At 42.8% G+C, this 15,348-nt stretch overlaps 1 long non-coding RNA gene across 10 annotated transcripts; it reads right to left on the reverse strand.

Annotated features, from left to right (window-relative positions):
* Positions 1–10,508: 10,508 nt before the first annotated feature.
* LOC123152581 (uncharacterized) lies at positions 10,509–14,941 on the reverse strand. Of its 10 annotated transcripts, none has more exons than XR_006476250.1 (5): positions 14,533–14,941; positions 14,325–14,412; positions 13,245–14,126; positions 12,232–12,402; positions 10,509–12,149 (listed from the first exon to the last, which is right to left on the reverse strand). It is a non-coding gene; the product is annotated as an uncharacterized lncRNA (long non-coding RNA). The 10 variants fall into 10 exon arrangements; XR_006476251.1 differs by having other exon boundaries at positions 13,245–13,930; positions 14,022–14,412; XR_006476249.1 differs by having other exon boundaries at positions 10,510–12,149; positions 13,245–13,930.
* Between the last annotated feature and the right edge of the window lie 407 nt (positions 14,942–15,348).

Below are 15,348 nucleotides of genomic sequence, written 5' to 3' on the forward strand. Positions count from 1 at the left end.
AACTTTTTTTCCGAATTCGATGAACTTTTCTCAGAAACGATGAACTTTTTTTGAATTCGATGAACTATTTTCAAATTTGATGAACTATTTTCAATACCGATGAACTTTTTTTGAATTCAATGAACTTCTTTTCAATTTGATGAACTTTTTTCAAATTCGACAACTTTTTATCAAATTCCATGAACTTTTTTCTAATTCTATGAACTTTTTTTTAAAATCGATGATTCTTTTAAATTCAATGAACTTTTTTCGTATTTGGTGAACTTTTTGTCAAAATCGATAACTATTTTCCAAACTCACGTTTTTTTCAATTTTTTGTGCTTTCTTCAAATTCATGAACTATTTTTGAATTTGTGAATTGATTTTTCAAATTCATGAACAGTTTTTCAAAATTTTGCACCAGCAGCGCTAAATGCTTCGCCGCTACAGTACCTCGTGGCGCTGCAGAGTGGCTGGAACGAGCGAGCGAGGACTGCACAGCACTAACAGGCCGGCCCAACTGACAAGCGTGTGGGCGCCAGGGAGCATCCCTGGCGCCTGAAGCGCTGACTAGGGACTCCCATTCAATCATGCGTCTTCCGCGCCTGGGCAGTCTTCCGCGCTTGGGCATCAGCCCATCTGGCATGCATCCCCCGCGTCTGGGCCAGATGCAGCTATGGCGGCAATGCATGGGGTGTTCATGTTGGGGAATGTAGTAATTTCAAAATTTTCCTACGCACACGCAAGATCATGGTGATGCATAGCAACGAGAGGGGAGAGTGTTGTCTACGTACCCTCGTAGACCGTTCGCGGAAGCGTTATATCAACGCGGTTGATGTAGTCGTACGTCTTCACGTCCAACCGATCCAAGTACCGAAAGCACGGTACCTCCGAGTTCTGCACATGTTCGGCTCGGTGACGTCCTCGCCTTCTCGATCTAGCAAGAGGGGCGAAGTAGTAGATGAGTTCCGGCAGCACGACGGCGTGGTGAGGTGTTGGTGAAGAACAATCTCCGCAGGGCTTCGCCTAAGCACTACGAAAACTATGACGGAGGATAAACTAGAGGGGACGGGGTTGCCGGCACACGGCTTGGTGTTTCTTGATATCTCTTTGGTGCTAGCCCTACCCCTCTATTTATATGTTGAGCCCTGGGGTCAAAACTTGGAGTAAAAGCCTCCTCAAAGTCGGTTTCACCCGAAAGGCAAGAGTCCTTCTCGGACTCCAGGGCTAGACGCCAGGGTTCCCGGCGTCTACCCCCTAGATGCCAGGGTTCCTGGCGTCTAGCCTCTGGTCTCTGCAAAACTTCCTTTTGCACTTTCCAAAAGCCCCGTGGGCTTTCCCCTTTGGCCCAGATAAAGTGTTTCTGTGCCCAAACATTTCAGGAAACATCCGAAACCCCTTCCAGTGAATTCCGGAACCCTTCCGGAGATCAAACACTACTATCCCATATATCAAACTTTATCTCCGGACCATTCCGAAGTTCCTCGTCATGTCCGTGATCTCATCTCGGACTTCGAACAACATTCGGTCATCAACATACATAACTCATATAGTACTATATCGTCAACGAACGTTAAGCGTGCGGACCCTACGGGTTCGAGAACTATGTAGACATGACCGAGACACCTCTCTGGTCAATAACCAATAGCGGGACCTGGATGCCCATATTGGCTCCTACATATTCTACGAAGATCTTTATCGGTCAGACCGCATAACAACATACGTTGTTCCCTTTGTCATCGGTATGTTACTTGCCCGAGATTCGATCGTGGTATCTCAATACCTAGTTCAATCTCGTTACCGGCAAGTCTCTTTACTCGTTCTGTAATACATCATCCCGCAACTAACTCATTAGTTGCAATGCTTGCAAGGCTTATAGTGATGTGCATTACCGAGTGGGCCCAGAGATACCTCTCCGACAATCGGAGTGACAAATCCTAATCTAGAAATACGCCAACCCAACAAGTACCTTCGGAGACACCTGTAGAGCACCTTTATAATCACCCAGTTACGTTGTGACGTTTGGTAGCACACAAAGTGTTCCTCCGGTAAACGGGAGTTGCATAATCTCATAGTCATAGAAACATGTATAAGTCATGAAGAAAGCAATAGCAACAAACTAAACGATCAAGTGCTATGCTAACGAATGGGTCAAGTCAATCACATCATTCTCCTAATGATGTGACCCCGTTAATCAAATGACAACTCATGTCTATGGCTAGGAAACTTAACCATCTTTGATTCAACGAGCTAGTCAAGTAGAGGCATACTAGTGACACTCTGTTTGTCTATGTATTCACACATGTATTATGTTTCCGGTTAATACAATTCTAGCATGAATAATAAACATTTATCATGATATAAGGAAATAAATAATAACTTTATTATTGCCTCTAGGGCATATTTCCTTCAGTCTCCCATTTGCACTAGAGTCAATAATCTAGTTTACATCGCCATGTGATTTAATACCAATAGTTCACATCACCATGTGATTAACACCCATAGTTCATATTGACATGTGACCAACACCCAAAGGGTTTACTAGAGTCAATAATCTAGTTCACATCGCAATGTGATTAACACCCAAAGAGTACTAAGGTGTGATCATGTTTTGCTTGTGAGAGAAGTTTAGTCAACTGGTCTGGCACATTCAGATCCGCAAGTATTTTGCAAATTTCTATGTCAACAATGCTCTGCATGGAGCTACTCTAGCTAATTGCTCCCACTTTCAATATGTATCCAGATTGAGACTTAGAGTCATCTGGATCAGTGTCAAAACTTGCATCGACGTAACCCTTTACGACGAACCTTTTGTCACCTCCATAATCGAGAAACATATCCTTATTCCACTAAGGATAATTTTGACCAATGTCCAGTGATCTATTCCTAGATCACTATTGTACTCCCTTGACAAACTCAGGGCAGGGTATATAATAGGTCTGGTACACAACATGGCATACTTTATAGAACCTATGGCTGAGGCATAGGGAATGACTTTCATTCTCTCTCTATCTTCTACCGTGGTCGGGTTTTGAGTCTTACTCAACTTCACACCTTTGTAACACAGGCAAGAACTCCTTCTTTGACTGTTCCATTTTGAACTACTTCAGAATCTTGTCAAGGTATGTACTCATTGAAAAACTTATCAAGCGTCTTGATCTATCTCTATAGATCTTGATGCTCAATATGTAAGCAGCTTCACCGAGGTCTTTCTTTGAAAAAAAATCCTTTCAGACACTTCTTTATGCTTTGCAGAATAATTCTACATTATTTCCGATTAACAATATGTCATTCACATATACTTATCAGAAATGCTGTAGTGCTCCCAGTCACTTTCTTGTAAATACAAGCTTCACCGCAAGTCTGTATAAAACTATATGCTTTGATCAACTTATCAAAGCGTATATTCCAACTCCGAGATGCTTGCACCAGTCCATAGATGGATCGCTAGAGCTTGCATATTTTGTTAGTACCTTCAGGATTGACAAAACCTTCTGGTTGCATCATATACAACTCTTCTTTAACAAATCCATTAAGGAATGCAGTTTTGTTTATCCATTTGCCAGGTTTCATAAAATGCAGTAATTGCTAACATGATTCGGACAGACTTAAGCATAGATACGAGTGAGAAACTCTCATCGTAGTCAACACCTTGAACTTGTCGAAAACCTTTTTGCGACAATTCTAGCTTTGTAGATAGTAACACTACTATCAGCGTCCGTCTTCCTCTTGAAGATCCATTTAATCTCAATGGCTCGCCGATCAATGGGCAAGTCAATCAAAGTCCATACTTTGTTCTCATACATGGATCTCATCTCAGATTTCATGGCCTCAAGCCATTTCGTGGAATCTGGGCTCATCATTGCTTCCTCATAGTTCGCAGGCTCGTCATGGTCAAGTAACATGACCACCAGAATAGGATTACCGTACCACTCTGGTGCGGATCTTACTCTGGTTGATCTACGAGGTTCAGTAATAACTTTATCTGAAGTTCCATGATCATCATCATTAACTTCCTCACTAATTGGTGTAGGTGTCACAGAAACCAGTTTCTATGATGAACTACTTTCCAATAAGGGAGCAGGTACAGTTACCTCATCAAGTTCTACTTTCCTCCCACTCACTTCTTTCAAGAGAAACTCCTTCTCTAGAAAGGATCCATTCTCAGCAATGAATATCTTGCCTTCGGATCTGTGATAGAAGGTGTACCCAATATTTTCTTTTGGGTATCCTATGAAGACGCACTTCTCCGATTTGGATTCGAGCTTATCATGTTGAAACTTTTTCACATAAGTATCGCAGTCCCAAATTTTAAGAAACGACAGCTTAGATTTCTTGCAAAACCATAGTTCATACGGTGTCGTCTCAACGGATTTAGATGGTGCCTTTTTTAATGTGAATGCAGCTGTCTCTAATGCATAACCCCAAAACGATAGTGGTAAAACGGTAAGAGACATCATAGATTGCATTAAATCAAATAAAGTATGATTATGATGTTCGGACACACCATTACGCTGTGGTGTTCCAGGTGGCGTGAGTAGTGAAACTATTTCACATTGTTTTAACTAAAGGCCAAACTCGTAACTCAAATATTTTTACTTCTGCGATCATATCGTAGAAACTTTTATTTTTGTTACGATGATTCTCCACTTCACTCTGAAATTCTTTGAACTTTTCAAATATTTCAGACTTGTGTTTCATCAAGTAGATATACTCATATCTGCTCAAATCATCTGTGAAGGTCAGAAAATAACGATACTTGCCATGAGCCTTAACACTCATCGGACCGCATACATCAGTATGTATTATTTCCAATAAGTTAGTTGCTCGCTCCATTGTTATGGAGAACGGAGTCTTAGTCATCTTGCCCATGAGCATGGTTCGCAAGCATCAAAATGATTCATAATCAAGTGATTCCAAAAGCCCATCAGCATGGAGTTTCTTCATGCGCTTTACACCAATATGACCTAAACGACAGTGCCACAAATAAGTTGCACTATCATTATTAACTTTGCATCTTTTGGCTTCAATATTATGAGAATGTGTATCACCACAATCGAGATCCAACAAACAATTTTCATTGGGTGTATGACCATAGAAGGTTTTATTCATGTAAACAGAACAACAATTTATTCTCTTACTTAAATGAATAAGCGTATTGCAATAAACATGATCAAATCATATTCATGCTCAACGCAAACACCAAATAACACTTATTTAGGTTCAACACTAATCCCGAAAGTATAGGGAGTGTGCGATGATGATCATATCAATCTTGGAACCACTTCCAACACACATCGTCACTTCACCCTTAACTAGTCTCTGTTCATTCTGCAACTCCCGTTTTGAGTTACTACTCTTAGCAACTGAACCAATATCAAATACCGAGGGGTTGCTACGAACACTAGTAAAATACACATCAATAATCTGTATATCAAATATACCTTTGTTCACTTTGCCATCCTTCTTATCCGCCAAATACTTGGGGCAGTTCCGCTTCCAGTGACCAGTCCCTTTGCAGTAGAAGCACTTAGTCTCAGGCTTAGGACCAGACTTGGGCTTCTTCACTTGAGCAGCAACTTGCTTGCCGTTCTTCTTGAAGTTCTCTTTCTTTCCCTTTGCCCTTTTCTTGAAACTAGTGGTCTTGTTAATCATCAACACTTGATGCTCTTTATTGATTTCTACCTTCATCTATTTCATCATCATGAAAAGCTCGGGAATCGTTTTCATCATCCCTTGCATACTATAGTTCATCACAAAGTTCTACTAACTTGGTGATGGTGACTAGAGAATTCTGTCAATCACTATTTTATCTGGAAGATTAACTCCCACTTGATTCAAGCGATTGTAGTACCCAGACAATCTGAGCACATGCTCACTGCTTGAGCTATTATGCTCCATCTTTTAGCTATAGAACTTGTTGGAGACTTCATATCTCTCAACTCGGGTATTTGCTTGAAATATTAACTTCAACTCCTGGAACATCTCATATGGTCCATGATGTTCAAAACGTCTTTGAAGTCCCGATTCTAAGCCGTTTAAGCATGGTGCATTAAACTATCAAGTAGTCATCATATTGAGCTAGCCAAACATTCATAACGTCTGCATCTGCTCCTGCAATAGGTCTGTCACCTACCGGTGCATTAAGGACATAATTCTTCTGTGCAGCAATGAGGATAATCCTCAGATCACGGATCCAATCCGCATCATTGCTACTAACATCTTTCAACTTAATTTTCTCTAGGAACATATCAAAAATAAAACAGGGGAGCTAAACGCGAGCTATTGATCTACAACATAGATATGCTAATACTATTAGGACTAAGTTCATGATAAATTAAAGTTCAATTAATCACATTACTTAAGAACTCCCACTTAGAAAGACATCCCTCTAATCTTCTAAGTGATCACGTGATCCAAATCAACTAAACCATAACCGATCATCACGTGAAATGGAGTAGTTTTCAATGGTGAACACCAATATGCTGATCATATCTACTATATGATTCATGCTCGACCTTTCGGTCTCAGTGTTCTGATGCCATATCTGCATATGCTAGGCTCGTCAAGTTTAACCTGAGTATTCTGCGTGTGCAAAAACTGGCTTGCACCCGTTGTAGATGAACGTAGAGCTTATCACACCCGATCATCACGTGGTGTCTGGGCACGACGAACTTTGGCAACGGTGCATACTCAGGGAGAACACTTTTATCTTGAAATTTAGTGAGAGATCATCTTATAATGCTACCGTCAATCAAAGCAAGATAAGATGCATAAAAGATAAACATCACATGCAATCAATATAAGTGATATGATATGGCCATCATCATCTTGTGCTTGTGATCTCCATCTCCGAAGCACCGTCATGATCACCATCGTCACCGGCGCGACACATTGATCTCCATCGTAGCATCGTTGTTGTCTCGCCAATCTTATGCTTCCACGACTATCGCTACCGCTTAGTGATAAAGTAAAGCATTACAGCGCAATTGCATTGGATACAATAAAGCGACAACCATATGGCTCCTGCCAGTTGCCGATAACTCGGTTACAAAACATGATCATCTCATACAATAAAATTTAGCATCATGTCTTGACCATATCACATCACAACATGCCCTGCAAAAACAAGTTATACATCCTCTACTTTGTTGTTGCAAGTTTTACGTGGCTGCTACGGACTTAAGCAAGAACCGTTCTTACCTACACATCAAAACCACAACGATAGTTTGTCAAGTTCGTGCTGTTTTAACCTTCGCAGGGACCGGGCGTAGCCACACTTGGTTCAACTAAAGTTGGAGAAACTGACACCCGCCAGCCACCTGTGTGCAAAGCACGTCGGTAGAACCAGTCTCGCGTAAGCATACGCGTAATGTCGGTCCGGGCCACTTCATTCAACAATACCGCCGAACCAAAGTATGACATGCTGGTAAGCAGTATGACTTATATCGCCCACAACTCACTTGTGTTCTACTCGTGCACAACATCAACGCATAAAACCTAGGCTCGGATGCCACTGTTGGGGAACGTCGTAATTTCAAAATTTTCCTACGCACACGCAAGATCATGGTGATGCATAGCAACGAGAGGGGAGAGTGTTGTCTACGTACCCTCGTAGACCGTTCGCGGAAGCTTTATATCAACGCGGTTGATGTAGTCGTACGTCTTCACATCCAACCGATCCAAGTACCGAAAGCACGGCACCTCCAAGTTCTGCACACGTTCGGCTCGGTGACGTCCTCGCCTTCTCGATCTAGCAAGAGGGGCGAAGTAGTAGATGAGTTCCGGCAGCACGACGGCATGGTGACGGTGTTGGTGAAGAACAATCTCCGCAGGGCTTCGCCTAAGCACTACGAAAACTATGACGGAGGATAAACTAGAGGGGACGGGGTTGCCGACACACGGCTTGGTGTTTCTTGATATCTCTTTGGCGCTAGCCCTAGCCCTCTGTTTATATGTTGAGCCCTGGGGTCGAAACTTGGAGTAAAAGCCTCCTCAAAGTCGGTTTCACCCGAAAGGCAAGAGTCCTTCTCGGACTCCAGGGCTAGACGCCAGGGTTCCCGGCGTCTACCCCCTAGACGCCAGGGTTCCTGGCGTCTAGCCTCTGGTCTCCGCAAAACTTCCTTTTGCACTTTCCAAAAGCCCCGTGGGCTTTCCCCTTTGGCCCAGATAAAGTGTTCTCGTGCCCAAACATTTCGGGAAACATCCGGAACCCCTTCCGGTGAATTCCGGAACCCTTCCGGAGATCAAGCACTACTATCCCATATATCAAACTTTATCTCCGGACCATTCCGGAGTTCCTCATCATGTCCGTGATCTCATCTCGGACTCCGAATAACATTCGGTCATCAACATACATAACTCATATAGTACTATATCGTCAACGAACGTTAAGCGTGCGGACCCTACGGGTTCGAGAACTATGTAGACATGACCGAGACACCTCTCTGGTCAATAACCAATAGCGGGACCTAGATGCCCATATTGGCTCCTACATATTCTACGAAGATCTTTATTGGTCAGACCGCATAACAACATACGTTGTTCCCTTTGTCATCGGTATGATACTTGCCCGAGATTCGATCGTCGGTATCTCAATACCTAGTTCAATCTCGTTACCGGCAAGTCTCTTTACTCGTTCCGTAATACATCATCCCGCAACTAACTCATTAGTTGCAATGCTTGCAAGGCTTATAGTGATGTGCATTACCGAGTGGGCCCAGAGATACCTCTCCGACAATCGGAGTGACAAATCCTAATCTCGAAATACGCCAACCCAACAAGTACCTTCGGAGACACCTGTAGAGCACCTTTATAATCACCCAGTTACGTTGTGACGTTTGGTAGCACACAAAGTGTTCCTCCGGTAAACGGGAGTTGCATAATCTCATAGTCATAGGAACATGTATAAGTCATGAAGAAAGCAATAGCAACAAACTAAACGATCAAGTGCTATGCTAACGGAATGGGTCAAGTCAATCACATCATTCTCCTAATGATGTGACCCCGTTAATCAAATGACAACTCATGTCTATGGTTAGGAAACTTAACCATCTTTGATTCAATGAGCTAGTCAAGTAGAGGCATACTAGTGACACTCTGTTTGTCTATGTATTCACACATGTATTATGTTTCCGGTTAATACAATTCTAGCATGAATAATAAACATTTATCATGGTATAAGGAAATAAATAATAACTTTATTATTGCCTCTAGGGCATATTTCCTTCAGTTCAGACGGTCGACGCCGACCCAGATCTAAGATCAAGGCGGCAAAGAAATTGGGCGACGGTTTCAGGGGGCGAGCAGACGAAGTCGGACGATGGCGGGCGCATCGCTCCCAATGGATCCAACGCAGGAGCGGCGTCATGGTGTGGATCTGGAGCAAAACGCGATGGCGGCGAAGCTTCTCTGCCATGGCGGCTCGACTGGGTTCCTGCGCTGGAAGGGGAGAGAGAGACGAGGGAGGAGATAGACATGAGAAGATAAGAAGGAAGATGAAGGAGGAAAGGGAGGGAGAAGGCAGGGAAGAGGGCGGCGGTCGCGAAGCTATACTGCCATGGCGGCTCGGCTGAGTTCCTGCGTGGATGGAGGAGAGAGACGGGATAAGAAGAGGACTAGGGAGAGGGAGGAAGGGAGTGGAGAAGGTATAGAATGATAGAAGAGGGCGGCAGCGCGAGGTTATCGGCGGCAGTTGGGCTCGCCGGCCGGAGGCGAGAGGAAGGCGGCGGAGATGGCATCCCAAGGAAGAGCTCGGCCTCTCCTCGCTCGCTCGGGCGCAGCGGCGGCTGCTGGCTGTAGCGGGCACATGCTCCCATTTTTTAGAAGAAACATTTTTTATTTCACTTTTATTTAGGGGAAAGCGTTCTTTATTTGACGAGCACGGGATGTCCTATGATTCAACCCATCTAGTTTACTATTCTCTTTATTGGGCCAGCTTTTGGTACTATAATTTTTTTATTGATTAATAATACCATCTATTTCTAAAAAGAAAATTAGTAGTACCACCCCGCAAATATACACAGGATCTCACTAATTTATATATGGCCTTAAATAGACAACCAACAAGCCTCTTCAAAAATAATAAAAAACTGCGGGTGAGGTGTAGCTATAATCTGGCAATGACGGAAATAAACAAAACAAAGAATGAGGTGTGGGTATAATCCGACAATGACAGACATATGCAAGTCAGTGGTTAGGTTAGTAAAATCTTGAACCACGTATTATATTTTTTTCTCGTTGCAACACACGGACCCTTTTGCTAGTAATAACTAGTAAAAATGCCCGTGCGTTGTAACGGGGCAAAAAGATAGCAGAATCTGCTTTGTGTGTGTCATTGCGCAACATTTCTTATATTCAATTCTGATTATCTCTTTTTCGGAGTATGAAGTGTGGATTTGAATAAGCCACCTTAACATCCTTCATCTGATTAAAGGGTACTTGTGCATGGAATAGTTTTTCAATATTTTTTTTACTTTTCAAGAGAACATGAATATTTATTTATTTTAAAGTAACATATTTGAATTTTTTTATCATTTTTTAAATGGGATTTTTTACAATTCACATTTTTTAACACATGATTTTTAAAAATAATTTTGATTTATATAATTTTTGAAAATATTCTTAAATACAAACATTTAAAAAAATTGGTACATTTTTAGGACATATTGAATGACGAGGAGACACGAGCAGGCGGCGGCAGTGCTTGGCCCAAACAAAACACTTCATACTCGTGTCTCCTCATCGTTCTAGGGATACAAAGCACTTCATGTCGTGTTCTTTCACCATGGCCATCAGACTATATTTTTAAAAGCGAACGGGCAACCAAACCGTTGCAGCTGTCACAAGTTGGACCGCCGGTTCATCGGTTTGTTTGTGACAAAAAAAACCAAGTTATTAAAAATAACCTTAGATCAAATGAGTACACATAATATGGGATGTAATATAAAAATAACCAAGCATAATTTATATGTACCCCACAGATTCAAAACAACAGAAAAGTATGAATGGTCATTGCCGGCCAACTATTTTGTATGCGAGAAGAGAAGGGCCATTGAATTAGACCATGTGCAAGTGCACGCACGCAACCGATGTTATTTATTTTAATTGCTCCCTTCTCGGCCCGTGCACATCCAGCAACAGCATCGTTCTTTTTATTCTTTTCCTTTAATGCTCATACATAAGAGCAAATTTTATTCCTTCATATTTCTTTCATTTTTTGCTTTATAAGAGCCGAATTTACTCCTTTTAATCTCTTCCCTTTCCTTATGAGTGAAATAATTTCTTTTCTTTCTGCTTATATAAGAGCCGAGTTTTCTCCTTATTTTAATTTCTTCTCTTTCCTTATGAGTGGAATAATTCCTTTCCATTTTTCTTACATGAGAGCCGAATTTACTTCCTTTAATTCCTTCTCTTTCCTTATGAGTGGAATAATTTCTTTCCTTATTGCTTACATAAGAGCCGAGTTTACTCCTTTTAATTCCTTCTCTTTTCTTCCTGCTTGTATTCCGGGACCCACTCCTTGAGTTGGCTTATTGATTTCGAATCATACACATGTATAAATTGGTGGGACATGATGAAATTATCAAAATCGATGGCAGGTTATATGACCCTCACTATTTTTATGTAAAGAACCCAGATAAGAGGTGGCCTTGTTGCCTCCAACTTTTCATTCCCTTTGAATCTTCTAACACAAAGGCCAGCCAGGTCACAGGGGCTGAGACATTTAAACTCACCTTCCCTTTAGTTGCAAATTTGAAGGGAGGTATTGAATTAGGCTGTGTTTATGGCCAATTAAGATGCCACTGTCCATGAGCGATCAATTTAAAATCAAAAGTGATAACCTAGCTTCTAATATAAATAAAAATCCATTTCTTCTGTAGTTGGATACCCAAATTTAGCATACTGCACATTCATCTCTCTTATCGTTAGTGTTTGGTTCTGCAAAAATAGGTTCAGTATTAAAAATCAAGGCAGCTTCTCTGCACACAATTTCCTGGGAAGAGACAGCAAACCTTTGCATCACTCAAATGTCGCAGGTGACTTGTTTTAGTTCGGGATCTTGAAAAAGTCAAACCAACATACCTTTCCCGCTAACAGCCAGCAGTGGTAACTGGTAAGCATGTGCCGCTGGAGCCCTACCAACTTCCCTTGATCCCATTTACTGTCTCCTATCCACGGCGACAAAGGGAAAAAGGTTTCAGCGGACTTAGGCGGGCATCCACGTTCAGGTTTCAGAGGGAGAAGACTCACTGTCTGCTGCTAAGGTCAGGACCGTGGTCATCCATCTCCGCTTTGCTGGCCAATAAGATTATTCAGATTGACCAGCCAGCTGGGTACTCATCACCTTGCTCTGCTGAATCTGCTTGAGGCTGTCATTGGTGCTCGCGAGGCCTGCAGCCAGGCTCTGAAGTCCTCGATTTGCTGTTCGATTCACCACAGTGAGCAGGGAACAATGTCAGGAGAACAATGCCGCTTTCCGATCAAGGCGGTAGAATAAATCGAGATTATTTCGAAATAAAACGAACAACAGACTTCATGCATCTATGTGAAAAAAATTATAATCAGCAGGGAACATACTTATATTTGACAGAAGCCTCTCTAACCCGATTGAAATCACAAGCAGTAAAATTTTCTAAATTTGGTCTTCACAACTATAAAAAGAAGAAGAATAAATGTACACCATCATTTCAAATTCAAGACAATATTATCAAGGTTAAGAAAAATCGAATCACAACATAGTCCACTGCAATGAATTCTCAAAATATCTTGGAATTACTCTGCTTCGTGTTGTTTAGTATGCTTGTTCACCTTCCCATAGAGTGTCCTTTGATTCAGCTAGCTGGTGATTATTTTTAGTCCATAGTAGCAAATTCTTGTATATGCTTCATGCATGTAAAAAACAATGCACGGTGTTGTTTTTTTGTCTGTGAATCATGGGCACAGCCCATGACAACATAACTGAAGATATACTAAATGTTTTCTGGTTAACTCTTCAAATGACTAATCAATACGGTAAGTCCTTACTACCTCTGTTGGTGAGAACCGAATATCCCGGGCTATTTTCTCTACCAGTTCAGATCTCACAAAAGCAGTGAGTACGAAAAATATAGCAGAAGGGATAACCTGAAGTAGCTATTATCAACCATGCATCATGTATATCAGTTGCCCATTAATTAATGGGTAGTTCGTACAATGTGTACAATTTCTATTGAAGTAATAAAAGTGATGGAAGACCTCAATTAGGTTCAACCCAGATTACTTACACATGCAATGCACTTGCCATCAATCGGGCTTAAAATTGGTTCACACGAGACGGAGATATGATTCTAGGGTGGATGCAGTAGTAGGGCTCTCTTGAATCTGGATGATGTGCCGGTCAGGTGTGGCACTGAAGGAGATATGTGAGTTCTTAATATAATCATGAAATATAGGAAGCTCTTAATATAATCATGAAAAATAGGAAGCTTTAGTTCACAGGACCAAATTGGATCTTATAGGCCGATCGATCGGCACAACCAAGACAGTTGTTAAATTAACAACAAAATTGAAGGTCATGGCTTTGTTGGAGCAAAGGGCTAATCTCCACATCTTGAATATGTGGGAACCAGATTAGGATGACAATGTTGACAACATCCTACAAATTCAATACTTCATTTTTCTGTGATCAATGCAGATGTCTTCTATCACTCTATAGGCTTCTGGCTACTTATTGGCAGCAATAGTAGGTTGGTGAGCAACTGGGCCTGCTTCCTTGTTTAAATATTCGGACCAGCAATGGAAAGGCTGAACAAGTATACTTATATAATACTAACAACCTGTCAGTACCAGGGTAATATTTGTTGGTGAAGATGCCTGAAAACCAAAGTTGAGAGTCTAGCTTGTTTCCACTTGCATCATCTGTGTGGAGGTCATGGCTTTCCTCACAGCGGAACAAGACTAAACTCCACACCTTCAACCAACCACAGAGAGGTAGTTAGGAAAGGTTAGGCAGATGCAAATGAGGTTACTGTACATTAGGAAAATTGACTGCTACAACGGACTTGCTATTTTGAAACTTATGTTCAGGACTGTATATGCCAATATTTTCAGATCATGTGCAGCCTCTTCAAATTGGTAATCTCGTTGACATGATCTGTGAAAGAGTCCTGCAGGCACAAATTATTGATGCAGTAGTAAGCTAATCAAGTTTTGTCCAGCCCGTGGATGCGTCGTCGATGTTGCCGCTGCTATTGCCGGCTTCCGAAGTATAGCAAAAGAATCTGCGTCATGCAAGTTGTGACTCGCACAATCTTGCCGGGAAGCTTGGGAGCAGCATCATGAACCGCAGTGTGATGATAGTCTACCTGATGGATAACCTCAGGGTGCAGTCGGGGTGCTTGTGACGTGCTCCATCTCCTACTCGTCAAAATCGCCGCACTGCTCCTACGCCGACTGAGCGGAGGCAGAGGGGGAGGAGGAACACGTCAACGAGCAGTAAGATATTGAAATCGAAGCAGGCCAAATTGGCGGAGGGAGGCGGGCAGGCGCAGATCTCGCGGCCCGGCGGCTCACCTTGTCATGCACTGCCGCCGCCTCGTCGTCCGGCTATCTGGGGTGTCCGGGCTATCTGCCGCGGGCTTCTCGGACGGCGGTGCCGCTAGGGCCTTCCTCGGCTGGCGCCGGCCCCATGAGGGGATCTCTGGCCGCGCCTGACTCCTACTGACTGGCCCGCACGATGGACTACAGTTCCGCGAGAATGGCAGCCACCTCCAGCTCACGCTCATCGAACTCCTCTCGCGTGCGTCCGCTCCCAGCTGACGCGGCCGTCTTGGATCTCGCCGAGAGAGCGAGGGATTGGGTGTGTAGCTCTGGGGGCGATGGAGAGTGCGCAGGGGAGCAGACAGAGGATTGCAAAAGTTCCGCCACGATGAACTCCCAGAACAGGCCCGTTAGCCCTCGATGTGGCCCAGGGTGTCTGCGGGCAAGCCAGCAAGTGCGACGTTCGATGCAGAGGACCTGCTTCCTAGAATTAGTACCACCTTGCGTATCTCTACTCCATTATTGAGGAAATCGTTAACTGATAGCTGCTCGGTTGGCTAGTGAGTAGGAGATTAATCAGCTAATCAGCAAGTTAATCGGCCATTTAATCAATTAATCGGACGATTTTTTGGTTTATCGGCTACTCGGTGACCCTATGAGTAGGGATTAATCGGTAAGTTAACTGGTTAATTGGATGAATTCTTCAACAGGGCTCTACTCCTAATGTCTCAGTTGGTAGTCTGCGTTCCGGATTTTATTTTCATCTCACCTATTATGGTCTTTTTTGGTACTTGCTCTCATCTCCCGCTCAGTCGCGAAAAAACAAAGAAAACCCCGCGATCGAGTGCG

The sequence above is a fragment of the Triticum aestivum genome, chromosome 7A, assembly GCF_018294505.1.
Source record: "Triticum aestivum cultivar Chinese Spring chromosome 7A, IWGSC CS RefSeq v2.1, whole genome shotgun sequence".
Classification (NCBI taxonomy): domain Eukaryota; kingdom Viridiplantae; phylum Streptophyta; class Magnoliopsida; order Poales; family Poaceae; genus Triticum; species Triticum aestivum.